Source organism: Ostrinia nubilalis, chromosome 22, assembly GCF_963855985.1.
Source record: "Ostrinia nubilalis chromosome 22, ilOstNubi1.1, whole genome shotgun sequence".
Taxonomy (NCBI): Eukaryota; Metazoa; Arthropoda; class Insecta; order Lepidoptera; family Crambidae; genus Ostrinia; species Ostrinia nubilalis.
In genome coordinates this window covers 12,154,688-12,168,014 of record NC_087109.1, presented here as the reverse complement: position 1 = coordinate 12,168,014, position 13,327 = coordinate 12,154,688, and the positions used below count along the sequence as shown (strand labels likewise).

General features: G+C 35.0%; 1 protein-coding gene and 1 long non-coding RNA gene across 2 annotated transcripts in view; both read right to left on the bottom strand.

Moving 5' to 3' along the window:
* The window catches only part of LOC135082631 (uridine 5'-monophosphate synthase-like), a 201,616-nt gene that overhangs the window by 138,917 nt on the left and 49,372 nt on the right, over positions 1-13,327 (bottom strand). The window lies entirely within an intron of this gene.
* On the bottom strand, positions 10,755-13,307 carry LOC135082966 (uncharacterized). The gene is made up of 3 exons (XR_010259536.1): positions 12,787-13,307; positions 12,101-12,410; positions 10,755-11,657 (listed from the first exon to the last, which is right to left on the bottom strand). It is a non-coding gene; the product is annotated as an uncharacterized LOC135082966 (long non-coding RNA).

Sequence of the window (13,327 nt, the reverse complement as noted above, 5' to 3'; positions counted from 1 at the left end):
CTTTCTCAGCTTTCTCAGTGATGTAATTAAAGTGAGGGATTCCAGATAATCTGCCGTCCAATATCAACCCCAAAAACTTAACCTGATTTTTTGGTTCAATCAGTTGGCCATTAATGTAGATATTCGGATCAGGAATTGTATGTTTTCTTGTAAATACAACGGCTGAGCACTTGGGAACCGAAACTGAGAGACCATGGTCCGACAGCCAGTCATCCAAGTATCTTAGAGCGGAATTCATGCGGGAAGAGGCTTCTGGAATAGACTTTACAACGACATAAAGAGCTATGTCATCTGCATATTGTAAGATATTAACGAACGGGAGGACCGTTCGTTCTAGATCGTAGGTGTAGATGCTGTATAAAAGCGGACTGAGCACAGATCCTTGTGGTAAGCCTTTCCATACTAAACTTGGTGAGGAGCAGTTGTTTTGGAATTTTACTACAATCGATCTAGACATTAGAGAATTGCAGATAAAGCGGACCATCTTCGGCGAGCCACTCAGCTGAAGCAATTTTTGCCTGAGTGTTGGAAGAAGAACGTTGTCATAAGCAGAGGCAATGTCTAGGAATACTCCTACCAGGTATTCCTTGTTTTTGAATGCTGTGCGAATATCTGTGGTTAGTATGCTCAGACTGTCGAGGGTGCTGAAACCTTTCCGAAAACCAAATTGAGATTTAGCAAGGGTGTTTTTTGATTCCAAAAACCACTCGAGGCGGTTCCTTATCATATGCTCGGTAATTTTCAGTAAAACGGATGATAGGGCAATTGGTCTATATGAATTATGGTCCAGAGGATCCTTGCCAGGCTTTAAGATTGGGATGACAGTTTGCTGTTTCCAGGAATCTGGAATAAAACCCTTGTCGAAGAAGCAATTAACTAGGTTAAGGAAATACAATTTAGCTGCATTGGAGGATTTGCAGAGAAAAGAATAGGGGATACCATCCAATCCAGGAGTGGAGTCCCTTAATCCACTCAAAGCACAAAGAAGTTCGTTAAAAGAGAAAGTGTTGTCTAAATTACTGGAGGAAGAAATGGGGATGTCAATGTCTGAGGGGAAACAGTCGATGTAAGGGGCGAAAGGTGGAGCTAATTTGTCAGTGAATTCAGTTAACCAACTGGTCGGGTCGTTGGAAGTTATGTTAACAGTATTAGTTGATTTGCGAAACCGTTTTATTTGTTTCCAAACGATAGCAGAAGGCGTTCTTGGGGACATAGTCTCGCAAAATTTTAACCAACCCTGTTTCTTTTTTTGTTTCAGAGTTTTTTTAGTTTGGGCTGCTATTTGCTGATATTGCAAAAAGTTATCCATGGTCATTGAGTTATTGTAACGTCTTTCAGCTTCTTTGCGTCTACGAATAGCGGCTGAGCATTCAGCATCCCACCATGGAGTAGAAGGGTTTTTACAAAAAGGGTTTTTTAAAGGGATGTGAGAATCAGCAGATGATGACAGAATGTCAACAAATTTTTTATAGCTCAGCGAAGGATCGTGAGGGTTAACAGCTGGAAGAGAGTTTAATTCTGTATCTACCGCAGTCGAAAAAGCTGACCAATCTGCTTTGTTAAGATTGTACTTCAGAAGTGGAGGAGGGGAGCAAGTTGCTACGGATTCAGTGGGGAAAGAAATTAATATTGGGTAGTGGTCGCTTCCAAAAGTACTCCTAAGTACATTCCATGACAGAAGGGAGGATAAATTAGGTGAGCAAAAAGACAGATCAACAGCAGAGGCAGGATTTTGTGAAGGAGAACATCTTCTCGTGGGACGGCCGTTATTTAAAATACAAAGATTGATATCATCTATCAAATCTAACATTAATGACCCTGATGAATCCGAGTGGTAAGAACCCCAGGAAACGTGATGAGCGTTAAAGTCGCCCATTACGAGGACCGGAGGGGGAAGAGAAGAAATAATAGATCGAAGTTCTGAAAATACAGTTGAATTAGGATGAGGGATATAAACGGAAAGGAAGGAGATATTGTAAGAGCGAATTGCCACGGCGTTGATGCCTTGGCTGTGAGGTGGAAGAGGAAGTTGGTGAAAAGAAAGAGAACGCCTTATGAGTAAGGCTGTTCCTGCATAGCCATCATTTCTATCCTCTCGGAGACAAGAGAATCCTGCTACACGAAAATGTGAATCAGGGATTAACCAAGTCTCCGAGATGGCTAGGATAGATGGCGAGTGTTTTCTGATAAAAAACATAAGTTCATGTTTCTTTCTTCTAATACTTTGGCAGTTCCATTGAACTACCGTTGACGGATTGAATGTTAACAGCTAAGTTACCAATTTGGGTTAGTTTTTGGGCAACGTTGGACGGTAGGGAGCTAGTATGACTTGTGAGGAGGCATAATAACATAGACAAAATATAGTCTAGTAGGTTTTCTGTCGAGGGTGAAAAAGGTTGGTTTTCCTCATCTGCATTGCAGTTATTAATAAGGGCACATCCATTGGGAAGAGAGGAAGGGCAACTTCCAATGATGGATTGATGTGCCTGTCTGTCATAGCCTTTACCTAAAGGGGCCCGAGGGGAGGGTTGACGTGTAACAGTCTTTTTGTAAGAGACGGTTGGGAAGGTATTGGAGGTCAATTGGGTAGGCCTAGTTGAGGGAGGTGGGGACATCTTGGTAGTGTCCGAGTATGAAAGCCGTACAGACGGGAAATGGGAAGAGGCTTCAGAATATGATATATTGTCTTGAGACATGACAAGTTTAATTGATTTTTGTCTAGAGTACTCCGGACAAGATTTATTTAGGGCGGTATGGGGACCTGAGCAATGGATGCATGTTGATTTGCCTTCAATCACCTCGCAAGAATCACCCGAGTGAGGTTGAGAGCATTTGTAACAACGGGGTTTTGATCTACATTGGGCTTTTACGTGTCCAAAACGGCAGCAATTCAGGCATTGTATGGTGGGAAGTTGATAGGATTCAACAGGAAGGGAGGTGTGATAGCAGTACACTCTTAGGGGAAGAACTTGCCCCCTAAAAGTGACAACCACCGACTGTGTTGGGGTCCATGATGGTAAAATTGTTCTAAAAGTTGACAAATCTGTGTATCTTCATGTCCTAGAAATAATGTGTCAAATTTTTGTAAAATTTCTTTTGTTGTATTGCAATTCAATGCATATACAACAAATTTATCACATAATGAGCTTATTATAATGTATCTTGCTTTTGCATCTTTTCTATTAAAATCCTTTTTGCTCTCAGCATTATCTTCCAAAACACAATCTATATCTTTCGCTGTCAATAACAATATCAATTTCTTCTTCCAGTTTGTATAGTCTTCTCCTTTTGATAACGTTGATAATTTAAAATTTTCTTCCGACATATTGTTGTTTTAAAATTTTCCAAAAACAAAATCAGGATAGATCTTTCACTTTCATTCTTCTTATTCAAGAGATAATTCTTACAGCCCTCTGGGTTCGTACCAAAGAGCATAAAAGAGGTTCGTACGCTGGGCCCAATGATATTATAGAATTTTGTTTTTATATAATATCATTGGCTGGGCCCATAACCTGTTCGAGGAGTGTGCCTCTCCACACAACTCCTGGGAGGTTAAACTTCAATCATAATAACGCCACTTCAATACTCACACACACTTTATTATTAAAATATTATCAAAATCTATTACATATTAAATATTAAAACATTTACAACTGAATCTATCGAAATTCAATAATACAATGATACAATGTCACATTTTCTCGCTTTTCTACACCTGTCATTATTTTCAAACTTTATTCTATTGCTGTTTACTTTTAAAATAAAACCTGCCAGCAACATGTCATCTCATGATAAAATTCTATATCCTAACACTGAGAATCTGACTGATAAAGACTGGGATAGGAATTCAGTTGCAATTTGCATTTCAAGTAATATTCATTAAAGCACAGGAGAAAATTGAATGACACTCGGATGCGTTTCCAAGACATTATACCTACATATTCCAATAGACGAGTTGAAAAGAAAAAAAAAAGAATCGCTCATTGTGACAGTGGGTAGACACTTCTCATACAAAAACTAGTCTCTATATGTAGCAATTGATATACAACCTTATCCCTTAAGCAATAAAGTGCATTTTGGATTGATTTCACTATAGCAGGGGAACCCGCGGATCAATACCACCATACTAAAAATAATTGTTAGTGTCCTTATGTTGGTAGTATTGTTAGTTTGACAAATGAAAAAAAATGTCTGTCAATTGAGTTTGAGTTTTTAACCGGCGAATTGATTCGTGTGAAGTTATTTTCTCAGATTTGGTGCAATATTACTGTAAATAAACTTTTCTGTCGTTTACGTTGAGTTGATTAAGTTCCTCCGTATCGGGCGTGATAAAGTTTGCTGTTCAGTGTTATGTTTTTTGTGAGATAGAGACTCTTTTAAATAAGCTGTGTTTCAACTTCTACAGAAGTTTAAACTCTTATTTACTTTTCTGTTTAATGGGTATGTTATCTACTTACTTGAAATATTAGATCTATTACAAATCTATTTTTCATTAAAAACAACCCTATGTGATGAAAATGTAAATGTACTTTCAAAACTGGTAAATGCATGAACCAGGGCATTGACACTGGTTGGAGAGAAATTATAGGCTTTGTTTAATTAATACCTATTTCATTTTAGGCTTCTACTGATAATGGAGAGTAGAAACAACAAGAAGTGCGTTATTTGTAATAAGAGGCGAAGTCGTGGTGGATCACCCTTACTTTTGAGTAGGTTTCCTCTGGATTCTGACCGGTAAGTTTCTAATAACACTCATTTATTACAAGATAATTTTACTGATTGTGTAAACTTAAAGGCTGGGATTAATATTTTTAATCATACAGTAAATAACCATAACCAATTTTTAATTTCAGTATTTTGTTGTGTACTCTGTAAATGAATTGCATAACAATACTAAAAGAAATTAGTTGATGAATAAATTTCAGTTTGTTATTCTTTTTCTTTTCTAATAGGTATTTCTTATTTCAGTTGTCGAATGTGGGTTAAAAATGCTGGCATAGAAGACTTAGCATATGTACCTATTGAAAAGTTACACCAACTTAAGTTTGTTTGTGGTGGGCACTTCACTCCTGAATCCTTCAATGCCAAAGGAACTCGGCTGAAGAACTCAGCTATTCCAACACTGGAATTGAGCAATCCCATCTTGCCAGATGAAGTTTTGACAGAGTTTCCTCTTCATGTAAAAGACTCCAATAAAGAAAACCTCAAGACAGGTATGATGATGACTTCAATTATTTTTTTTAAATTTAATTTACTATCTATCAATTTTTCTGAATTATTTGGATGTCTTAATTAATTTTCTTTGGTTTCCAAAACAAACCAACCGAATGCAATTTAACAAGGTTCTTTCTTTGTAACCACAAACATGTGTTGTATGCTTATCAATAAATAATATATAATTTCAATTATTAATTATATCTATACTTTGTTACAGTTCTTTATGATCATTCATATTGCATTCCAAAGAAGTCAAATCCAGTTGAACGAGGTATGTTTATCTAAAATTATACTAATAATATAAAAAGGAAATATTTAATTGTTTGTTTGTATTTGATCGGCTCCGTAACTCGAAGCCAAGATAGCCTAAAGTGCGGGTTAGAACCCCACAGCTTGAATATTGTAGTAAACCCACTCGTAACACAATTTAGCTTAGAATGAGGTGTTGAGTTAGAGGGACTTTAGTAATTTGTGTAATACAAATTCTTCAAAAAAAGTACCGGACCAATTTGAAAAATTTTAGGCAATCTACATTAATTAGCCAGGTCAGCTAGTTTAATAATATTTATAAGCTAGTAATTTTTAATGTGAGCAAGACATGTACCTAGACTGATTGTACCCTAAAGTTGGGTAAGAACATGACATTTTATTACCCAATTCACATTTCATTATCTGCTTTCAGTTCCCCTTACAACTACAACCAAACAACTAAATTCAACATGTTTGGGAGCTGTGGATATACCAGATTCTGGTATTTCTGCGAAAACAACTTTTGAACCTCTTCCTTCTACTTCCAATGCACCAGAACATATGACCTATAAACCCATTGCTCATGGTAAGTGTACAAACTAATTATTTACCTTCTAAAATATGCCTTCCCTCAAACTAAAGAATGCCACCCTGGATGCGTTCTGCAGTCTGCAGTCAGGTCAAAATGAACTTATATGTACAACATTCTAGGTTTCTGTACATTTTATATTAATGCGATTTGACCGTGCGGATACGAACAAAGAACGCAAAGCACACGTGACTGATTGCCTTATCACGACCACTTACAGATTGTCTTGACATACCCGCAGAACGCATCCAGAATGCAGAACATTAAAACCTCTAAATGCCTTTAATTTAATATTATGTCATTGTTATTGAAGGTGGGCCCACGCTTCATATTTTATGAGAAGAGCTATCATTATCCTGTCTTTGCATTTTTTTTAAACTTGATAATGATTGATTGATTTGGAAATAATATGTTTCATAAAACAACAAAATAAATTTTAAACTAATTTGCATATTTATAATATTTCAGATGATAAAAACATTTGCCATCAAGATGCACAGGCAGAAATATTAGTCCACAGTTATAAAAGACCTAAGAAAAACATTGAAATGAAAGGTAAGATAAAACATACCTAATTTAAAAAACTAAGTAAAATTGCTGATTAATTAACCAATATTCAATTCAATTTGCTTTAATGTTGTTTTTTTACTAATGGAAATGTTTTTATTATTATTACAGACACTTCATCAACATTTACAATTAAAGAGAAGAGGCTTTGGCGACAGTTACAAAATGCAAAAAAAACAATAAGGAATATAGCGAAGTCAAGAGTGAATTTAGACAAGTTAGATTCGGAAGTGCTGACATCGTTAGTAAAGGATGTAGTGCAGAATAACAAAAAAAAGTCACAAGGAAAAAGGTGGACTTTAGCCAACAAAATATATGCTTTGGCTATATTTAAACGGTCCCCTAAAGCATACCGCTATATGCAAAAGCTGTTTACGCTACCAAGCACTAAAACGCTCCAAAGGATTTTAAAAAATATACCAATGGAGCCTGGTATAAATAAAAATATAATTGATATGTTAGAGGCAAAAGCATCAAGTATGCCAAAGGAAAATAAATATTGCTCGTTAATATTTGACGAGATGGCGTTAAAGAAACGGATAATTTATAACGAAATTGCTGATAAAGTGGATGGCTATGTGGATTATGGAGAGGGCGAGAACATGGGACGAGAAAAGAAAATTGCAGACCATGCGTTAGTGTTTATGATACAGGGTGCTAAACATAAATACAAGCAATATATTGCGCACTATTTTGTGGAAGGCACAATATCAACAGCAAAACTGGCAAAAATTATATCGGACATCATCAAAAAATTAAAAGAAATCGGATTTATGGTTCTAACAACAGTTTGTGATCAGGGATCTACAAATATAGGAGCTCTTAACATGTTAAAAAGAAACTGTGGACAAGGCATAGATAGCAACTTTTTCTCTGTAAATAATGACAAAATTTTTATAATCTATGACATCCCTCACTTGTTCAAATCATTACGAAACAATTTCTTTAAAAGTGGAAATATGTCTTTCGATGGAAAAATTGCACAATGGAGGCATTTGGTAGTTGCAGAAGAACACAACAGAAATTTTTTAAATTTTAAAAAACTGAATAGTACCATTGTAAATCCAACATTCAAAACTAAGATGAGGGTGAAGTATGCTGCGCATGCTCTGAGTAATACCGTGGCAGCTATTTTAAAAATGATGGCATGGAAAGAAGTTTCTGATTGCAATGATACAGCATTTGTGATTGAACAGTTAGATAAACTATTTGATTGTACAAATGGTCCATCATCTTTAAATGACGTAAAGAAAGGGATCCGGGAAAATGTTTCCACATCAAGTAATCACATTGAGTCTTGGACCTTTTATACTGATAAGTTAAAAACCATAAAATTTATAACAGCAGAAAACACGATACTAAAAAATGTTAAATGCGTAAAGGGATATCAAATATCTATCAAATCCTTAAACGATATTTGGGAAAAGTTAAAGAATGAAGGGTTTAAATATATGAACCTTAGACAGTTTAACCAAGACTCTCTGGAAAACTTATTTGGAATCATTAGGCAACACAGTGTAACCAATAGAAATCCCACTATCACGCACTTTACTGCAGCGCTTAAAACAAGCATGGTTACTGGGCTGAAAGTGCCTCATAGCAGAAGTGCTAATTGTGAAGCAGACAACAATAAACATATGCTGGAATATAAAGACATTTTAAAAACTAATTTAAAAACAACAGAAATAAAAATTAATGTTCAAGATTCCACAGACACTGAATTTTATCCTGTGTTGTCTATCCCGGACCCTGAAAACTTAGAACAGCCCATTGAAAATTTGTGTAGCCTTGAAAACCAACCAGTAGTATATACCTTGATTTTTTAGAATCCAGCAGAGATGTAAACAAACACTTTCATACACAATTACACCATAATCACTTACGTGTTCATAATATCATACACATTATTTAACAAGACCATGAAACCAACTTTATTTTCACGTTTATACAAGTTTGAAATCAATCTTTGAAACAAATTATTTTAGCAAAATACGTGGACGATGAAAATTTGTGAGACTTGTCAAATTGACTTGACGTTTAAAATCATGTGTTATCTCCATATTGTCTATGACTTGTCTCTGACACATCAGTGCTGTAACCTGCGAGTCATAGACAATAATCTGTAAATTTAATCGATATTATTTTAAGTATTCACTTATTCCGATTACTGATTAATTTTAAATAAAAAATATACGATACTTTGTTTAGTTTTCCAGTGATACTTTCGACAATATTGGAGATAACGTAAAATTATTTTTCTACTTTTAGTGTATACTTTTTCGGAGTCAGTTTAATTTTTAGTCGGTTTTATTTAAACGAAATAATTTTACTTTTTTTATGCAATTATGCTTACGTATTGTTCCATTGCTTATTTTCCTATATAAGTAAATAAAATAAAAGAAAATAAAAATCTTCTTTCAACTGATAGCATCTTAAATTACCTCCCTAGCGGAATAGAGCAACAAAGAACTGAGCGAGCGAGATGTCACTAGTAGCAACACTGTCAAACAGAACTTTTTGCAACTATTTGAAGTTTAATAACTTTACGGATAATAATATCATTGATTGTTTTACTGTGCAGTGTGTTTTTTGATTACATCTGTGCATAAAGTTTGTTTCCTGTTCTCGAAAATTTCATAATCAGTTCACATTCAATGTTGCGACTTTGTTGCATATTTTTAGTATTCTGACGATCACCCGGCGATGATACGCAAGTACTACAATTATTTCACTTCGCGATTAACGAGAGCTTTTGTCGCATCACTAGGTCACAGACTAAAAATATTTTTATGTCAGTTCGCCATTTTTGATGACATTTCTGCTGATTTCTAAAAAATTAGACTGTATGTAAGCGGGTATTTAGCTGCCAAACTATTACAGAACAGTTCTTGTTTAATTTGTGAAGAGTGTTTGAGCGTGAAAACTCCTGTTGACAATGATTTGTATGCATATATATCTCTTCGCGAATGGTGGCATGATAAAAAAAGTCTCGTTTATCCAACAATTCAATTATGTACCACCGTAAATGAAGCTAAACAATTTTATCATGACCATATTGCCGACCAGATATATATGGAAAATGTTGGAAAATTCATTTTCTTAATGTTGAGTACAAATTGTAATTTTAGTTGGTTTAAATGTCAACAACATAATAAAGAAATTTATGATAAGATGTTTAAAATATTAAGTTACCTTTTTCTAAGAAAAAGTTGTAAAATCATTAATGACAGCTTCATAAAAAGTGAAAACAATTTTGCTGACAAAAGTAAAAAAGCACAGCAACAAAGCATTGAAAAGTAATCTTAGGGCTGAGGTTCGATCAGCTGATAAGAAAATTAAAGATGTTTATAAATAAAAATCCTATTTCTTCTTAGAAAAAGTTGTGAAAATAAAAGTTTACAAAATTATCATTTCTGTACTTTGTTATAATTTTCAATAATTCCTCATGCCTACTACTGCTATGTCATGTTCAATACTTATTGTAATATACCTATTTTATTTCGAAATAAATAATTTACGTTACAAAACTTCGTTTTACTTACACATAGTATAAAATAAAAATAGTAATCATTAAAATATTGAAGGTTCCTATACTAGATATCGATATGCAATTACAACCCTAGCAAAGTATCGATAATCGATAAGTTATTACGAACGTCACTAATACTGTCAGAAAATAAGGCATTATGTTGGTAGCTCCGCCTGTAGTTTGTGCGGTTGGTAAAGATTTGCGGGTCGTTCTCTAAAATGCATATGTGTGCGTGAGCTCAAAAAATATCTATGGAGTGCCGTCTCTTACTCTTTTATGCTCTTTGCATTGTGACATCGGAGCTACCACAGAATGAGGGAAGCATCAATTAAACCTGGTGCCGCGGCGTGGAAAATTTTGTTTGCTTTTGATTATAGTTATGTACAGCTTTTTGGGACGGCTAGGTATACAAATACAATCGCAAACACCCACGTCGTACCACTAATACGCGGAGGTTTTTAGTGGGTATACTTGTCGGTTGACAGTCGCTATTGCTGCCACCCGACAAGTGAGTCCCACATAATCCGCCACCTCCCCCGGCGCGGCGGGTATACGTAAAGTATTTTCCTGCGCAAAAAAGGTATACAAAATGCAAACAAAAAATTAGCACGATGAGTTTATTTTTATAAACACAATAGAAACATTATGAACATTAATAAATTATTAATTTATTATCATCATTCATTACCAAAACGACACAAACTAATATTATGCGGTGCGTTCTATACTAAACAGTTCCTAATTTCTGGTAGAAAAATAATCTGTTAAATAATCTCTTAACTGACGGGCAGACGTTGATGATTTGCTTGAAATTTGTGATATAGTTCTCATAGCAGGTTTACTGTTCATCCTTTCCCGCCAAGTTCCGCGTTGAATTAAAACTCCGCTGTGATCATATACGTCCAGAATACCGGGAGGCATGTACATGTGAGATGAACTATCACTTTTTTTGAGAAAGTTATGCAACAAAACACATGTCTTTGTAATAATGGCAGCATTTTCAAGATGTAAATCAATAGGATATTTAAATATTTGAAACCTGGATGCTAAAATCCCAAAAACATTTTCGCAAACTACTCGAGATCTTGACAATCGTGTATTAAAATTTAATTGCGGTGAACCGATATCATGAGAACCAGGATATGGTTTCATTACATTGTCATGTAAAGCAAATGCTCCGTTAGCCAAAAAAAAGTAGGGGACTTCGACATTTTCAGTGCTGCATAATCGTCGTGGTTCAGGAAGGTTAAGACTGTTAGATGTAATTTTTTTCCACAGTGAAAAATTTTTGAATACATCTCCATCTCTTTGTCTTCCTTCACTACAAATGTCGGCATACATGAAATTATAGTCGCTGTCGACTAAAGCTAATAGTATTAAACTGTGGCCAGAGTTACTTGGACATTTTATAAAAATGTGCTTTCCGTCCAATGCGCCTATAGCATGTGGAAAATTATTCTTGAATCCGTTTTGAACTTCTAACCACTGATGTTCATTGCTCGGCATCTGTAAACCAAAAATATATATTTCAGCATCAAAATTAAATTGCTTTCCTCTTTACCAGATACCGATAAACATTCAATTTAAGGCGCACCAAGATCTGAAAACACTGTAATTTATTTCAACCAATTATTTTTAGGGGATAAAAATGTATTGAATTGCTTGCATATCTACCTTGTGGGGTTAGGAGGATAGGTGGTCGATGATCGGTAAGCGATCATACAGTTACCTCCTGTCCGAGATATCATCATCATCTCAGCCATAGGACATCCACTGCTGAACATAGGCCTCCCCCAATGTGATATTGGAGATATGTGCGTAACAAATATTAGCAATTTTCAAATCGGTCCAGTAGTTTCAAATAAAATAAATAAATAAATCTTTCCTCTATAATAATATTAAAATAATTAATGTAGAAGTTTAGATAAATGTTAAAATGAAGCTGTTACCTTTATTTCCTCCTTGAGAACATCATTAAGAGCCTTGCAGACATTGATCACAACTTTTGAAATTAACGAGCTTGAAATTTTAAATAAAAAGTGTAGACTTCTAAAACTCTCACCAGTTGCTAAATATCTTAAAGTAATTGCTAAACGAATTTTAGCAGGTATAGCTTCTCTAAAACGAGTATCTTGTTTGGAGATCATGGGTTCTATTTCAGAAAGTAGAAGACAAAAATCGGCCATTGACATACGGACAAAATTTTCAAATCCTCCAGATTGTCCCATGAGTTCACGGAATTGTTGCTCCATAGTATGTCTGCAAAAATATAATTGGATTATTAAATCAAGTAACTAGGATAGGAATGAAATAATGCAATGAAGGCAGACCGGATTAGCACACATGCCGCTTTCCTCTATTCCATCACAATCCATCACTCACTGACTTCAATTTTCAATCTGTTTTCGTTCAAATATCTACAATTTTCGACGCTGTTACACTTTTCTAATATATATTTAGTAGTTAGAAGTCATACAAACAATATGAAAATGTAAAAACGAAAACCGTGACGTTTTGACCAAAAACATTTTTTATAATGGAAATTAAAATTAATTTCCATAAAAGTTGACTACTAGTACGAGGCTGACTACTGGATGGTTTACCCTATACTTAATCTCATCGGTAGTAAATATACCTAGTTCTGTCCCTGTGTAAAGGAATCATCCAACATCTTCCTTTTTTCTGCTTTTTTTTAATAATTTTCCCTGTGAAATTTCTCTCCGTCTCTCGTTGTTCGTCTTCATCCCCATCTTCGTCGTTGATTAGTATTGTATTCTCTTTCTGTTTGTCTTTTCGTCTCTCTGCGGTGAGACATTTCACGTAGTTATAGTATGCTAGAGTGCACATTGCAACGGCAGCTGCAGTTTGTACGTCCATTACCTTAGAGTATGAGTATTCTTTGGTTGGGACTGCGCGACTGAGGAGTTCACAGTTCCTTACGAAGTTGTAAGGTTATACGAGAGTGTAAATTAAATACGCGTTTCGAATTTTGACTTCCTCGAATAAGAAGGAATCTTCCTTTCTGCGTCGAAATGCCGACGAAACGCTTAGCTTGTTGTTATTATTTAATTATTCTGTTTATTTTGCTTGTTGTTTGTTTTGGTTTTTGTTGATTGGCTGTTGACAGCAGCTGTTGACGTTCACTGACGTTGATTGACATCAATGACAGTGATGAC